Consider the following 3,675-nt stretch of genomic DNA (forward strand, 5'->3'; position numbering starts at 1 on the left):
GTGACAGGCTAAGGGGAGAGGTCGTGGAGTTTATCGCCGGGATGCAAGATTACACGGAGTTCACTTGACCGCTCCGGCCCGATTTCCTGGTCCCTTGGAGTCATTCCACTCGGCTGAAGGGGCTTCCCGTTGTCCGTGTTGCGTTCTCTCTCTCTCTGACTTGCGCTGCTGTTTGGTGGCGCTCTGTAAAGTGCCTGGTGCTTCGGACTTTGCGAGCGCAAAGTCGCAACCTCGGAACGTCGGTCGTCCAAGCTCTGTATCTGCCCTCGCTCCCCTCCGATAGGGGGAAGCAGGTGGGGCTGTGTGTGTGGGGGAGGGGAGGGTGTGCAGCTCGAACCGGTGCCTGGATTACAGCCCCTTGGGTTCACGAGGGGCTTGGCGGGGGGGAGGGAGCTCAGCGGTGTTTACCCACCCCACCCCCACACCTCCCCCCCCCGTTCCTACCCGCGGGACATCACGGAGCGACGGGTCAGCAGAAATAAAAGCCTTTTGTTCCGGAAGACTGGCTGCTTGTGTCTGTGCTGCGTCTCTCTCACGCTCTCTCTCTCTCTCTCTCTCTCTCTCTGTCCTTCTCTCTCTCTGTCTGTCTCTGTCTCTCGCGCTCTCTCCCTGTCTCTCTCTTGCTCTCTCTCACGCTGTCTCTTCTCTCTCTGTTTCTGTCTCTCTGTCTCTCTCTCCCTCTGTCTCTGACTCTCTCTGTCTCTCTGTCTGTCTCTGTGTCTGTCTCTCTCTGTGTCTCTCTCACTCTCTGTGTGTCTCTCACTCTGTGTCTCTCTCTCTGTGTTTCTGTTTCTCTCTCCCTCTCTCTCCCTCTGTCTCTGACTCTGTCACTCTGTCTGTCTCTGTCTCTCTGTCTGTCTCTGTCTCTCTCTCTCGGTCTGTCTCTCCCTGTCTCCCTCCCTCTCCCTCCCTCTCCCTCCCTCCCCCTCCCTCTCCCTCCCTCTCCCTCTCTCTCTCTCTGTGTCTCTCTCTTGCACGCTCTCTCTCTTGCTCTCTCTGTGTCTGTCTCTCTCCCTCTGTCTCCCTCTCTCTCACTCTCTCTCTGTCTCTCTTACTCTCTCTCACGCTGTCTCTGTCTCTCTCTGTGTCAGTCTCTCTCACTCTGTCTCTCTCTCTCTCTTTGTGTCTCTGTCTCTCTCTGTCTCTCTCTGTGTGTCTGTCTCTGTCTCTCTGTCTCTGTCTCTGTCTCTCTCCCTCTGTCTCCCTCGCTCTCTGTCTCTCTCTCTGTCTGTCTGTCTGTCTCTCTCTCGGTCTCTCTCCCTCTCTCTCCCTGTCTCTCTCTCTCTCTCTGTGTCTCTCTCTTGTGCGCTCTCTCTCTTGCTCTCTCTGTGTCTGTCTATCTCTCTCTGTCTCCGTCTCGCCCTGTCTCTCTCTCTCTCTCTCTGTGTGTCTCTGTCTGTCCCTCTCTCTGTGTGTCTCTGTAGTGACGGGAAATGATGAAGGGTGTACGCGGGTCCTTGAGCAGTGAGGCCATTCAGCCCGCTCCTCCACCCTGTTACTCAGGAACAGGAGGCCATTCAGCCCCTCATCCTCTTCCAGCCTAGTACACAGGCACAGGAGGCCATTCAGCCCCTCCTCCTCCAGCCTGTCACACAGCAACAGGAGGCCATTCAGCCCCTCCAGCCTGCTGTTCAAGAGCTCAGGTCCGATAGGGGAGTGAAACGAATCTTCTCCCGGTGTTACCAGAAACCTCGGAGGGTTTTCAAACCGGCAAAGCCCCTCGGCGTGTCGTGATGGCACACGGGGCCCGGTGATAGGGACGGAGGGGTAACCGCTGTCTCAGCCAGACAAGGCCGCAGCCTGACCCCGAATGGTTCGGGAATAACGAGACAGTTGCAGAGCAGCCAGCCTCGCTCGGACACCGTGCGCCCGACCACGGACAGGCCCGGATACAATCCAGGCTTCAGATCGGCAAATACTGCACAGGCCTCGGGCAGGCCTCAGGCTGACCATCGGCATGGAGAGGGCGACAGACAGGAATATCTCCGCAGACGACTTCACCGCCAGGCCCTGACAATGTCCCAGCTTCCTCGCTGTTCAACGCTCCTGTGTCAACCGGGCCTCGATATCATCGAATTCCTAACATGTCCCGGGATGTGCAGGTTAGGGTGGATTGGCCGTGCTAAATTGTCCCCGTAGTGCCCAGGGATGTGCGGGTTGGGGTGGATTGGCCGTGCTAAATTGTCCCCGTAGTGCCCAGGGATGTGCGGGTTGGGGTGGATTGGCCGTGCTAAATTGTCCCCGTAGTGCCCAGGGATGTGCGGGTTGGGGTGGATTGGCCGTGCTAAATTGTCCCCGTAGTGCCCAGGGATGTGCGGGTTGGGGTGGATTGGCCGTGCTAAATTGTCCCCGTAGTGCCCAGGGATGTGCGGGTTGGGGTGGATTGGCCGTGCTAAATTGTCCCCGTAGTGCCCAGGGATGTGCGGGTTAGGGTGGATTGGCCGTGCTAAATTGTCCCCGTAGTGCCCAGGGATGTGCGGGTTAGGGTGGATTGGCCGTGCTAAATTATCCCCGTAGTGCCCAGGGATGTGCAGGTTAGAGTGGATTGGCCGTGCTAAATTATCCCCGTAGTGCTAGGTGCATTAGTCAGCGGGGAAATGGTTCTGGGTGGGTTACTTTTCGGAGGGTCGGTGTGGACTGGTTGGGCCGAAGGGCCTGTTTTCACTCTGTAGGGTATCTAATCTAATCTATATAGACTCAATGACCTGACCCCCTTATCTCTGCTCGAAAGGGCCTTCCCTTTCCTCTAAGGCAGTGCCCTTGGGTCCCAGTCTCTCCCCCTTCCCAACATCCAGGCTGTTCTCTATGTGTCAATTAGATCCTCCCCACCAAACCCCATCGAGTGTAAACCCAGAGTCTTCCAGCGTTCCTCATGGGTTAAGCTGCTCGTTCCTGGGCCCATTCTCGTGAACCTCCTCTGAACACCCTCCAGGGGGCAGTCCGTCCTACCTGAGATACTGGGGCCCAAAACTGGGCACAATACTCCGAATGTGACCTGACCAGAGCCTGAGGGAGCCTCAGAATTAGGGCCAAGTAAATGCCATCGTTGCGTCCTAACAACTGACCCAACCTGCAGGTTTATCTTGAGGGAATCCTGGACGCGAACTCCCAAGTCTCTCTGCACTTCAGGCTTCGGAATCCTCTCCCCGTTGAGGAAGCGGTCCATGCCTCCGTTCTTCCGACCAACGGGCATGACCTCCCTCTTCCCCACGCCCCGTCTGCCACTTCCTTGCCCACTCTCCTCACCCGTCCCAGCCCTTCTGCAGCCTCCCCGCCTCCTCGACGCTACCCTGTCCCTCCAGTGTCGCCTGCAAACTGCGCCAGGATGCCCTCCGTTCCTTCGTCCGGCTCGTTCATGGATAAAGTCGCAATCCCGGGGAAGGCTGACCCTGGGAAAGACTGTTTAAACCGAAGCGGGGGGGGGGGGGGGGCCTTCCTCAGGGAGAGGGGTTTGGAAACGAGGGTGGAAACGGCACGGGCGGAGTTTTTTCTCCCCCCCCTTTCTGAGGGGAGCGCGCAATGAGGCGGGAGGCGATGCGGGACCGACAGCGCATGCCGAGAGGGCGAGGGGAGGAGGTGGGGAGGACCTGGGCCCAGGGTTGGTCGGGGAGAGTGAGGCCGAGATGGTTCAGCAACGATGGAGGAAGGGCCAGAACTTAAGGGCGGCACGGTGGC

This window comes from Hemiscyllium ocellatum, unplaced genomic scaffold (genome assembly GCF_020745735.1).
Source record: "Hemiscyllium ocellatum isolate sHemOce1 unplaced genomic scaffold, sHemOce1.pat.X.cur. R1, whole genome shotgun sequence".
Lineage (NCBI taxonomy): Eukaryota > Metazoa > Chordata > Chondrichthyes > Orectolobiformes > Hemiscylliidae > Hemiscyllium > Hemiscyllium ocellatum.